The 13,258-nt window shown below is 39.0% G+C and overlaps 1 protein-coding gene across 3 annotated transcripts in view; it reads right to left on the reverse strand.

Annotated features, from left to right (window-relative positions):
- Positions 1-13,258, reverse strand: part of LOC121004843 (alpha-2-macroglobulin-like protein 1) — a 263,914-nt gene that overhangs the window by 125,331 nt on the left and 125,325 nt on the right. The gene's annotated exons all lie outside the window — the stretch shown is intronic.

Raw genomic sequence — 13,258 nt, forward strand, 5'->3', positions numbered from 1 at the left:
CACATAGATGTCTACAGAACCTGTTCTATTAAACGCTTATACAAGTAGAGCCCCCGACAGAGTGGAGAGGGTGTCAGCAGTAATTTTGTGCTCACGTCACTGATTATTTTGCCCATCCTCTGATCCGTCAGAAAAATAACCCCCAAAAAACAGATCCTGTCTGTTGAGCATCCGCCTTCACTCGGTCACATAAATGTTTTCCCTATTTCTACACCCCAAAAAAAGAAATATAACAATCACAATTTACCGCCGAATGGCTAATGAGACGTACTTATATTTCCTTTTTCTACACCACCTGAATGACTGTAGTACAGTATTATTTCACTGCTGAACGGCAATCAAGACAAATATATATTTTTCTGATTAATAAACTCCCTCCCCCCAAAAAATTATCACAATTCCCAGCAGAATGGCTGATGGGACGTTCATATGTTTCCTTTTATTACACCAATGTAAATGGCTGTAGTACAATGTAATTTCACCACCGAATGGCACTTATGACATATATTTCCATAGCATCATCACGACGGCATACAAGGAGATTGACCCCTGACCTCTGTAGGGGCAGGAACAGAGAAAGGTTAAATACCCTCCTCCCACCACCAACACCAGTGTTTCCTGTCCCTACAGAGGACAGGGCAGAGAAAGGTCTCCCTGTATGCAGGGAGATGAAGCTAAGGAAACTTGTCTCTTTTTTCTTATTTTTTAGTTACCTTGGAAAAATCGCCGGCACCCTGCACGGTCTGGTACTAACGCTGGGCAGGGGGTTTGGGGCTCTATCTCGTCCCGGTAATTCCGGGGCCTGTTCCCTCGGCGCAGACTCTCTCCTGGCCTACTGAGGCTGCAGCTGGGTTGAACGCCGGCGCCTGAGGCGCATAGTTATGACGTCACGGCCGACGTCCCGGAAGTGACGTGGACGGCATTCAGCGTGGGGCCTGGCTTAAAGCTGAGGCCCGAACTCTAGGGAGACGCTTCCAAGGATCGGTCCCCCTATTTGCGGAACCCTTACCTGCCAGGAAGAGGATGTAGTATCCGGTACTATGTCTGGGACAGAGCGGTCTCCTAGAGCTGAACCGACGCTGCCTCCATCCGTGAGTCCCCTTCGGGGGTATTATAAGTAGTGGGTCAGGGAGTCTTCTTGATCCCCCTCTCCTGCTGTAGAAGAGTGAGGGGGGGGGGGGTAGAGTGAGAGAGTTTAATCTCCCAGTTTTTACTGTGGGTTTTGTCTCTGCTTGGGGGAAGCTCGCCTCAGCCAGCCAGCCCCCCCCCCCCGATCTCTCTCGCGCTCTCTCTCTCTCTCTAGTTGTCCATTCCCTTATAGCTGCCTTCTCCTTTCTTTTAGGTATCTAAAGAAACCCCAAAAATGATCAGGAAATCCCTCAAATGTATCTCCTGTAGTGGCAGACTTTCTGACAACTATCCCCAAAAATTGTGCAAGCATTGTATATCAAATATTGTACGGGATGAAGCACCCTCTCTAAAAGAGGAATTGAAATCTATGATTCAGGAAGAGATTCGTTCATCTTTGGCCCACCTGTCCACTAATCCCCCCGATTTGCCGCAACCTAAGAGAAAGCGGGTTAGATCTCCGTCCCCTTCTGACCTAGAAGTTATAGCAGACGAGAGTGTCCACTCCGTCAGGTCATGGGAAGAGGGGGAAAGAGTCTCTGATTCGGACTCAGTGGATAATGGTCGTAGATATTACTTTTCTACTGAAGATATGTCCGACCTATTGAGGGCGGTCAGGTCTACCATGGGAGTGGAGGAGGTACAACGTACCCATTCTGTACAAGAAGAAATGTTTGGGGGTTTAAGAGTTAAAAAAAACTCTTGTATTTCCCATTAATGAGAGTATTAAAGATATGGTCCTTGATGAATGGCTAGACCCAGAAAGACGGCTAGGAGTCTCGGCTTCGTTCAAAAATAGATTGGTATTTGATCCTGAGGAGTCTAAAATTTTCAATGAGATCCCCAAAATAGATGTACAAGTCGCTAAAGTGAACAAAAAGACATCCCTTCCATTTGAGGATGCCTCCCAACTTAAGGATTCGATGGATCGTAAAGCGGACAGTCTTCTCAGGAAATCCTGGGAGGCGTCCATGTTTAATATTAAAACCAATATTGCGGCTACCTCAGTCGCCAGATCCATGTATCTTTGGTTGGGAGAATTAGAAACTAGTGTTGAGCGAACAGTTCGAGCATAGTTCGGGTCCGTACCGAATTTTGGGGTGTTCGTGACACGGACCCGAACCCGAACTTTTTCGTAAAAGTTCGGGTTCGGGTTCGTCGTTCGGCATGTATTTTGGCGCATTTTGAAAGGCTGCAAAGCAGCCAATCAACATGCATCATACTACTTGCCCTAAGATGCCATCGCAGCCATGCCTACTATTGGCAAGGCTGTGATTGGCCAAGTGCAGCATGTGACTCAGCCTCTTATAAGCTTGTGCGCACGTCGGGACGTGCTCACTCCCGATGTGAATAGAACAGGGTTAGACGCAGCTGATGCTAGGGCGAGAATAGGCAGGGATAATTGAATAACTGGAAGCAAATTTCTCTCCTCCACCTGTGATTCATCTGAACAACTGCAGCTGAGCTGCTTTTTTGATAGGGATTGGCTATTTTTAGAGTGGCCAGAGTGATTTTTCCATCCACATGTACCCGGGCTGACCGCCGGCCGCCATTTTGCGACTTGTAGTGCTGCAGCAGAAGCTGCCACAGTGTGCATTCCAAAGCTCCAAACAAGTCAGACATCTACACCTGGGATTCAGACCAATAGCGATTTAGCAGCACAGTCCAAGGCTATTTGTTTTAAAGGTTGTGCAGACCATTTTGTGGCACATGTTACTGGGCTGATAGGCGGCGGCCATCTTGGGACTAGTGCTGCAGCACAATCTCTCCCAACGTCCATTAATCACTTGTAATAGTGGTCTGTGCCATAGAAATCCTACATCAGGGACTTGGGTGTGCTTGTGTCACCCCTACTAATACCAGTCCACCTGTAATCCATACAGTGAAAAGCCATAAAGTATTCCAGTGAGGGAATTTTTATTTTATTTAAAAAAGGCCAAGTTAGTTTATCTGGCGTTCAATATACTAGATACAGTTAGGCCTGCGTTTCATACATCTGGAATTAGCAAACTAATATGCTGGGGTTGGGAAAACATATATGTACCCATACTAGAATCTGTCAAAGAAAGCGGTACTCACATATAACAGTCATTCCATCTGTAATCCATACAGTCAAAAGACTGAAAGTATTCCAGTGAGGGAATTTTTTTTATTTAAAAAAGGCCAAGTTAGTTTATCTGGCGTTTAATATACTAGATACAGTTAGGCCTGCGTTTCATACATCTGGAATTAGCAAACTAATGTGCTGGGGTTGGGAAAACATATATGTACCCATACTAGAATCTGTCAAAGAAAGCGGTACTCACATATAACAGTCATTCCATCTGTAATCCATACAGTCAAAAGACTGAAAGTATTCCAGTGAGGGAATTTTTTTTATTTAAAAAAGGCCAAGTTAGTTTATCTGGCGTTCAATATACTAGATACAGTTAGGCCTGCGTTTCATACATCTGGAATTAGCAAACTAATGTGCTGGGGTTGGGAAAACATATATGTACCCATACTAGAATCTGTCAAAGAAAGCGGTACTCACATATAACAGTCATTCCATCTGTAATCCATACAGTCAAAAGACTGAAAGTATTCCAGTGAGGGAATTTTTTTTATTTAAAAAAGGCCAAGTTAGTTTATCTGGCGTTCAATATACTAGATACAGTTAGGCCTGCGTTTCATACATCTGGAATTAGCAAACTAATTTGCTGGGGTTGGGAAAACATATATGTACCCATACTAGAATCTGTCAAAGAAAGCGGTACTCACATATAACAGTCATTCCATCTGTAATCCATACAGTCAAAAGACTGAAAGTATTCCAGTGAGGGAATTTTTTTTATTTAAAAAAGGCCAAGTTAGTTTATCTGGCGTTCAATATACTAGATACAGTTAGGCCTGCGTTTCATACATCTGGAATTAGCAAACTAATTTGCTGGGGTTGGGAAAACATATATGTACCCATACTAGAATCTGTCAAAGAAAGCGGTACTCACATATAACAGTCATTCCATCTGTAATCCATACAGTCAAAAGACTGAAAGTATTCCAGTGAGGGAATTTTTTTTATTTAAAAAAGGCCAAGTTAGTTTATCTGGCGTTCAATATACTAGATACAGTTAGGCCTGCGTTTCATACATCTGGAATTAGCAAACTAATGTGCTGGGGTTGGGAAAACATATATGTACCCATACTAGAATCTGTCAAAGAAAGCGGTACTCACATATAACAGTCATTCCATCTGTAATCCATACAGTCAAAAGACTGAAAGTATTCCAGTTAGGGAATTTTTTTTATTTAAAAAAGGCCAAGTTAGTTTATCTGGCGTTCAATATACTAGATACAGTTAGGCCTGCGTTTCATACATCTGGAATTAGCAAACTAATGTGCTGGGGTTGGGAAAACATATATGTACCCATACTAGAATCTGTCAAAGAAAGCGGTACTCACATATAACAGTCATTCCATCTGTAATCCATACAGTCAAAAGACTGAAAGTATTCCAGTGAGGGAATTTTTTTTATTTAAAAAAGGCCAAGTTAGTTTATCTGGCGTTCAATATACTAGATACAGTTAGGCCTGCGTTTCATACATCTGGAATTAGCAAACTAATTTGCTGGGGTTGGGAAAACATATATGTACCCATACTAGAATCTGTCAAAGAAAGCGGTACTCACATATAACAGTCATTCCATCTGTAATCCATACAGTCAAAAGACTGAAAGTATTCCAGTGAGGGAATTTTTTTTATTTAAAAAAGGCCAAGTTAGTTTATCTGGCGTTCAATATACTAGATACAGTTAGGCCTGCGTTTCATACATCTGGAATTAGCAAACTAATTTGCTGGGGTTGGGAAAACATATATGTACCCATACTAGAATCTGTCAAAGAAAGCGGTACTCACATATAACAGTCATTCCATCTGTAATCCATACAGTCAAAAGACTGAAAGTATTCCAGTGAGGGAATTTTTTTTATTTAAAAAAGGCCAAGTTAGTTTATCTGGCGTTCAATATACTAGATACAGTTAGGCCTGCGTTTCATACATCTGGAATTAGCAAACTAATTTGCTGGGGTTGGGAAAACATATATGTACCCATACTAGAATCTGTCAAAGAAAGCGGTACTCACATATAACAGTCATTCCATCTGTAATCCATACAGTCAAAAGACTGAAAGTATTCCAGTGAGGGAATTTTTTTTATTTAAAAAAGGCCAAGTTAGTTTATCTGGCGTTCAATATACTAGATACAGTTAGGCCTGCGTTTCATACATCTGGAATTAGCAAACTAATTTGCTGGGGTTGGGAAAACATATATGTACCCATACTAGAATCTGTCAAAGAAAGCGGTACTCACATATAACAGTCATTCCATCTGTAATCCATACAGTCAAAAGACTGAAAGTATTCCAGTGAGGGAATTTTTTTTATTTAAAAAAGGCCAAGTTAGTTTATCTGGCGTTCAATATACTAGATACAGTTAGGCCTGCGTTTCATACATCTGGAATTAGCAAACTAATTTGCTGGGGTTGGGAAAACATATATGTACCCATACTAGAATCTGTCAAAGAAAGCGGTACTCACATATAACAGTCATTCCATCTGTAATCCATACAGTCAAAAGACTGAAAGTATTCCAGTGAGGGAATTTTTTTTATTTAAAAAAGGCCAAGTTAGTTTATCTGGCGTTCAATATACTAGATACAGTTAGGCCTGCGTTTCATACATCTGGAATTAGCAAACTAATTTGCTGGGGTTGGGAAAACATATATGTACCCATACTAGAATCTGTCAAAGAAAGCGGTACTCACATATAACAGTCATTCCATCTGTAATCCATACAGTCAAAAGACTGAAAGTATTCCAGTGAGGGAATTTTTTTTATTTAAAAAAGGCCAAGTTAGTTTATCTGGCGTTCAATATACTAGATACAGTTAGGCCTGCGTTTCATACATCTGGAATTAGCAAACTAATTTGCTGGGGTTGGGAAAACATATATGTACCCATACTAGAATCTGTCAAAGAAAGCGGTACTCACATATAACAGTCATTCCATCTGTAATCCATACAGTCAAAAGACTGAAAGTATTCCAGTGAGGGAATTTTTTTTATTTAAAAAAGGCCAAGTTAGTTTATCTGGCGTTCAATATACTAGATACAGTTAGGCCTGCGTTTCATACATCTGGAATTAGCAAACTAATTTGCTGGGGTTGGGAAAACATATATGTACCCATACTAGAATCTGTCAAAGAAAGCGGTACTCACATATAACAGTCATTCCATCTGTAATCCATACAGTCAAAAGACTGAAAGTATTCCAGTGAGGGAATTTTTTTTTTATTTAAAAAAGGCCAAGTTAGTTTATCTGGCGTTCAATATACTAGATACAGTTAGGCCTGCGTTTCATACATCTGGAATTAGCAAACTAATGTGCTGGGGTTGGGAAAACATATATGTACCCATACTAGAATCTGTCAAAGAAAGCGGTACTCACATATAACAGTCATTCCATCTGTAATCCATACAGTCAAAAGACTGAAAGTATTCCAGTGAGGGAATTTTTTTTATTTAAAAAAGGCCAAGTTAGTTTATCTGGCGTTCAATATACTAGATACAGTTAGGCCTGCGTTTCATACATCTGGAATTAGCAAACTAATGTGCTGGGGTTGGGAAAACATATATGTACCCATACTAGAATCTGTCAAAGAAAGCGGTACTCACATATAACAGTCATTCCATCTGTAATCCATACAGTCAAAAGACTGAAAGTATTCCAGTGAGGGAATTTTTTTTATTTAAAAAAGGCCAAGTTAGTTTATCTGGCGTTCAATATACTAGATACAGTTAGGCCTGCGTTTCATACATCTGGAATTAGCAAACTAATTTGCTGGGGTTGGGAAAACATATATGTACCCATACTAGAATCTGTCAAAGAAAGCGGTACTCACATATAACAGTCATTCCATCTGTAATCCATACAGTCAAAAGACTGAAAGTATTCCAGTGAGGGAATTTTTTTTATTTAAAAAAGGCCAAGTTAGTTTATCTGGCGTTCAATATACTAGATACAGTTAGGCCTGCGTTTCATACATCTGGAATTAGCAAACTATTTTGCTGGGGTTGGGAAAACATATATGTACCCATACTAGAATCTGTCAAAGAAAGCGGTACTCACATATAACAGTCATTCCATCTGTAATCCATACAGTCAAAAGACTGAAAGTATTCCAGTGAGGGAATTTTTTTTTTATTTAAAAAAGGCCAAGTTAGTTTATCTGGCGTTCAATATACTAGATACAGTTAGGCCTGCGTTTCATACATCTGGAATTAGCAAACTAATGTGCTGGGGTTGGGAAAACATATATGTACCCATACTAGAATCTGTCAAAGAAAGCGGTACTCACATATAACAGTCATTCCATCTGTAATCCATACAGTCAAAAGACTGAAAGTATTCCAGTGAGGGAATTTTTTTTATTTAAAAAAGGCCAAGTTAGTTTATCTGGCGTTCAATATACTAGATACAGTTAGGCCTGCGTTTCATACATCTGGAATTAGCAAACTAATTTGCTGGGGTTGGGAAAACATATATGTACCCATACTAGAATCTGTCAAAGAAAGCGGTACTCACATATAACAGTCATTCCATCTGTAATCCATACAGTCAAAAGACTGAAAGTATTCCAGTGAGGGAATTTTTTTTATTTAAAAAAGGCCAAGTTAGTTTATCTGGCGTTCAATATACTAGATACAGTTAGGCCTGCGTTTCATACATCTGGAATTAGCAAACTAATTTGCTGGGGTTGGGAAAACATATATGTACCCATACTAGAATCTGTCAAAGAAAGCGGTACTCACATATAACAGTCATTCCATCTGTAATCCATACAGTCAAAAGACTGAAAGTATTCCAGTGAGGGAATTTTTTTTATTTAAAAAAGGCCAAGTTAGTTTATCTGGCGTTCAATATACTAGATACAGTTAGGCCTGCGTTTCATACATCTGGAATTAGCAAACTAATTTGCTGGGGTTAGGAAAACATATATGTACCCATACTAGAATCTGTCAAAGAAAGCGGTACTCACATATAACAGTCATTCCATCTGTAATCCATACAGTCAAAAGACTGAAAGTATTCCAGTGAGGGAATTTTTTTTTTATTTAAAAAAGGCCAAGTTAGTTTATCTGGCGTTCAATATACTAGATACAGTTAGGCCTGCGTTTCATACATCTAGAATTAGCAAACTAATGTCCTGGGGTTGGGAAAACATATATGTACCCATACTAGAATCTGTCAAAGAAAGCGGTACTCACATATAACAGTCATTCCATCTGTAATCCATACAGTCAAAAGACTGAAAGTATTCCAGTGAGGGAATTTTTTTTATTTAAAAAAGGCCAAGTTAGTTTATCTGGCGTTCAATATACTAGATACAGTTAGGCCTGCGTTTCATACATCTGGAATTAGCAAACTAATGTGCTGGGGTTGGGAAAACATATATGTACCCATACTAGAATCTGTCAAAGAAAGCGGTACTCACATATAACAGTCATTCCATCTGTAATCCATACAGTCAAAAGACTGAAAGTATTCCAGTGAGGGAATTTTTTTTATTTAAAAAAGGCCAAGTTAGTTTATCTGGCGTTCAATATACTAGATACAGTTAGGCCTGCGTTTCATACATCTGGAATTAGCAAACTAATTTGCTGGGGTTGGGAAAACATATATGTACCCATACTAGAATCTGTCAAAGAAAGCGGTACTCACATATAACAGTCATTCCATCTGTAATCCATACAGTCAAAAGAATGAAAGTATTCCAGTGAGGGAATTTTTTTTATTTAAAAAAGGCCAAGTTAGTTTATCTGGCGTTCAATATACTAGATACAGTTAGGCCTGCGTTTCATACATCTGGAATTAGCAAACTAATTTGCTGGGGTTGGGAAAACATATATGTACCCATACTAGAATCTGTCAAAGAAAGCGGTACTCACATATAACAGTCATTCCATCTGTAATCCATACAGTCAAAAGACTGAAAGTATTCCAGTGAGGGAATATTTTTTTTATTTAAAAAAGGCCAAGTTAGTTTATCTGGCGTTCAATATACTAGATACAGTTAGGCCTGCGTTTCATACATCTGGAATTAGCAAACTAATGTGCTGGGGTTGGGAAAACATATATGTACCCATACTAGAATCTGTCAAAGAAAGCGGTACTCACATATAACAGTCATTCCATCTGTAATCCATACAGTCAAAAGACTGAAAGTATTCCAGTGAGGGAATTTTTTTTTTATTTAAAAAAGGCCAAGTTAGTTTATCTGGCGTTCAATATACTAGATACAGTTAGGCCTGCGTTTCATACATCTGGAATTAGCAAACTAATGTGCTGGGGTTGGGAAAACATATATGTACCCATACTAGAATCTGTCAAAGAAAGCGGTACTCACATATAACAGTCATTCCATCTGTAATCCATACAGTCAAAAGACTGAAAGTATTCCAGTGAGGGAATTTTTTTTTTATTTAAAAAAGGCCAAGTTAGTTTATCTGGCGTTCAATATACTAGATACAGTTAGGCCTGCGTTTCATACATCTGGAATTAGCAAACTAATGTGCTGGGGTTGGGAAAACATATATGTACCCATACTAGAATCTGTCAAAGAAAGCGGTACTCACATATAACAGTCATTCCATCTGTAATCCATACAGTCAAAAGACTGAAAGTATTCCAGTGAGGGAATTTTTTTTATTTAAAAAAGGCCAAGTTAGTTTATCTGGCGTTCAATATACTAGATACAGTTAGGCCTGCGTTTCATACATCTGGAATTAGCAAACTAATGTGCTGGGGTTGGGAAAACATATATGTACCCATACTAGAATCTGTCAAAGAAAGCGGTACTCACATATAACAGTCATTCCATCTGTAATCCATACAGTCAAAAGACTGAAAGTATTCCAGTGAGGGAATTTTTTTTATTTAAAAAAGGCCAAGTTAGTTTATCTGGCGTTCAATATACTAGATACAGTTAGGCCTGCGTTTCATACATCTGGAATTAGCAAACTAATTTGCTGGGGTTGGGAAAACATATATGTACCCATACTAGAATCTGTCAAAGAAAGCGGTACTCACATATAACAGTCATTCCATCTGTAATCCATACAGTCAAAAGACTGAAAGTATTCCAGTGAGGGAATTTTTTTTATTTAAAAAAGGCCAAGTTAGTTTATCTGGCGTTCAATATACTAGATACAGTTAGGCCTGCGTTTCATACATCTGGAATTAGCAAACTAATTTGCTGGGGTTGGGAAAACATATATGTACCCATACTAGAATCTGTCAAAGAAAGCGGTACTCACATATAACAGTCATTCCATCTGTAATCCATACAGTCAAAAGACTGAAAGTATTCCAGTGAGGGAATTTTTTTTTTATTTAAAAAAGGCCAAGTTAGTTTATCTGGCGTTCAATATACTAGATACAGTTAGGCCTGCGTTTCATACATCTGGAATTAGCAAACTAATGTGCTGGGGTTGGGAAAACATATATGTACCCATACTAGAATCTGTCAAAGAAAGCGGTACTCACATATAACAGTCATTCCATCTGTAATCCATACAGTCAAAAGACTGAAAGTATTCCAGTGAGGGAATTTTTTTTATTTAAAAAAGGCCAAGTTAGTTTATCTGGCGTTCAATATACTAGATACAGTTAGGCCTGCGTTTCATACATCTGGAATTAGCAAACTAATTTGCTGGGGTTGGGAAAACATATATGTACCCATACTAGAATCTGTCAAAGAAAGCGGTACTCACATATAACAGTCATTCCATCTGTAATCCATACAGTCAAAAGACTGAAAGTATTCCAGTGAGGGAATTTTTTTTATTTAAAAAAGGCCAAGTTAGTTTATCTGGCGTTCAATATACTAGATACAGTTAGGCCTGCGTTTCATACATCTGGAATTAGCAAACTAATTTGCTGGGGTTGGGAAAACATATATGTACCCATACTAGAATCTGTCAAAGAAAGCGGTACTCACATATAACAGTCATTCCATCTGTAATCCATACAGTCAAAAGACTGAAAGTATTCCAGTGAGGGAATTTTTTTTATTTAAAAAAGGCCAAGTTAGTTTATCTGGCGTTCAATATACTAGATACAGTTAGGCCTGCGTTTCATACATCTGGAATTAGCAAACTAATTTGCTGGGGTTGGTAAAACATATATGTACCCATACTAGAATCTGTCAAAGAAAGCGGTACTCACATATAACAGTCATTCCATCTGTAATCCATACAGTCAAAAGACTGAAAGTATTCCAGTGAGGGAATTTTTTTTTTATTTAAAAAAGGCCAAGTTAGTTTATCTGGCGTTCAATATACTAGATACAGTTAGGCCTGCGTTTCATACATCTGGAATTAGCAAACTAATGTGCTGGGGTTGGGAAAACATATATGTACCCATACTAGAATCTGTCAAAGAAAGCGGTACTCACATATAACAGTCATTCCATCTGTAATCCATACAGTCAAAAGACTGAAAGTATTCCAGTGAGGGAATTTTTTTTATTTAAAAAAGGCCAAGTTAGTTTATCTGGCGTTCAATATACTAGATACAGTTAGGCCTGCGTTTCATACATCTGGAATTAGCAAACTAATGTGCTGGGGTTGGGAAAACATATATGTACCCATACTAGAATCTGTCAAAGAAAGCGGTACTCACATATAACAGTCATTCCATCTGTAATCCATACAGTCAAAAGACTGAAAGTATTCCAGTGAGGGAATTTTTTTTATTTAAAAAAGGCCAAGTTAGTTTATCTGGCGTTCAATATACTAGATACAGTTAGGCCTGCGTTTCATACATCTGGAATTAGCAAACTAATTTGCTGGGGTTGGGAAAACATATATGTACCCATACTAGAATCTGTCAAAGAAAGCGGTACTCACATATAACAGTCATTCCGTCTGTAATCCATACAGTCAAAAGACTGAAAGTATTCCAGTGAGGGAATTTTTTTTATTTAAAAAAGGCCAAGTTAGTTTATCTGGCGTTCAATATACTAGATACAGTTAGGCCTGCGTTTCATACATCTGGAATTAGCAAACTAATTTGCTGGGGTTGGGAAAACATATATGTACCCATACTAGAATCTGTCAAAGAAAGCGGTACTCACATATAACAGTCATTCCATCTGTAATCCATACAGTCAAAAGACTGAAAGTATTCCAGTGAGGGAATTTTTTTTTTATTTAAAAAAGGCCAAGTTAGTTTATCTGGCGTTCAATATACTAGATACAGTTAGGCCTGCGTTTCATACATCTGGAATTAGCAAACTAATGTGCTGGGGTTGGGAAAACATATATGTACCCATACTAGAATCTGTCAAAGAAAGCGGTACTCACATATAACAGTCATTCCATCTGTAATCCATACAGTCAAAAGACTGAAAGTATTCCAGTGAGGGAATTTTTTTTATTTAAAAAAGGCCAAGTTAGTTTATCTGGCGTTCAATATACTAGATACAGTTAGGCCTGCGTTTCATACATCTGGAATTAGCAAACTAATGTGCTGGGGTTGGGAAAACATATATGTACCCATACTAGAATCTGTCAAAGAAAGCGGTACTCACATATAACAGTCATTCCATCTGTAATCCATACAGTCAAAAGACTGAAAGTATTCCAGTGAGGGGATTTTGCTTATAAAAAATAATATATTTCATTGTGGTGCGAGTTGAATCGCAACAATGAAGAAAAATACTATTAAGGGACGAGGACGCGGTCGTGGTGGTGTCCGTGGAGCCTCTGTTGCTGGTAGAGGACGTGGCCGTTCGGCCCCAGGCGCACACAGTAGGGAACGAACTCCCTCAACTAGCCGGCAGAATGTACCGCAATATCTCGTGGGGCAACATGCCGCTCTTAGGATGGTAAGGCCTGAGCAGGTACAGGCATTAATCGATTGGGTGGCCGACAGTGCTTCCAGCACGTTCACCACATGGTCTTCCACCCAGTCTTCTGCGGAAAGCGCACAGGTGGCACCTGAAAACCAAGCCCATCAGTCTGTCACATCACCCCCAAGCATATCAGGGAAACGGTCTGAGCCACAAGTTATGCAGCAGTCTCTTCTTC

This window comes from Bufo bufo, chromosome 6, assembly GCF_905171765.1.
Source record: "Bufo bufo chromosome 6, aBufBuf1.1, whole genome shotgun sequence".
Classification (NCBI taxonomy): domain Eukaryota; kingdom Metazoa; phylum Chordata; class Amphibia; order Anura; family Bufonidae; genus Bufo; species Bufo bufo.